The sequence below is a fragment of the Felis catus genome, chromosome B3 (genome assembly GCF_018350175.1).
Source record: "Felis catus isolate Fca126 chromosome B3, F.catus_Fca126_mat1.0, whole genome shotgun sequence".
Taxonomy (NCBI): Eukaryota; Metazoa; Chordata; class Mammalia; order Carnivora; family Felidae; genus Felis; species Felis catus.
Genome location: NC_058373.1, coordinates 59,612,344 through 59,612,607, shown reverse-complemented (window position 1 = coordinate 59,612,607; position 264 = coordinate 59,612,344).

Sequence of the window (264 nt, the reverse complement as noted above, 5' to 3'; positions counted from 1 at the left end):
CTGCTGACAGCTCAGGGCCTGGAGTCTGCTTCAGATTCTGTATCCTGCTCTCTCTCTGCCCCTCCCCTGCTCATGCTCTCTCTCTGAAAAAGGAATAAACATTAAAAAAAATAATAATAATAATTGGACAAAAGGACTAGTGGTAGAATAGGAGAGGAAAAAAATAAAATTAGAGAATCTATTTGGGAGGTCCAACATCTGAATTATACGTTTCAGAATGAGAAGTAAAACAAAAATGAAGGGGACTCACTGAATGCCCAGTAC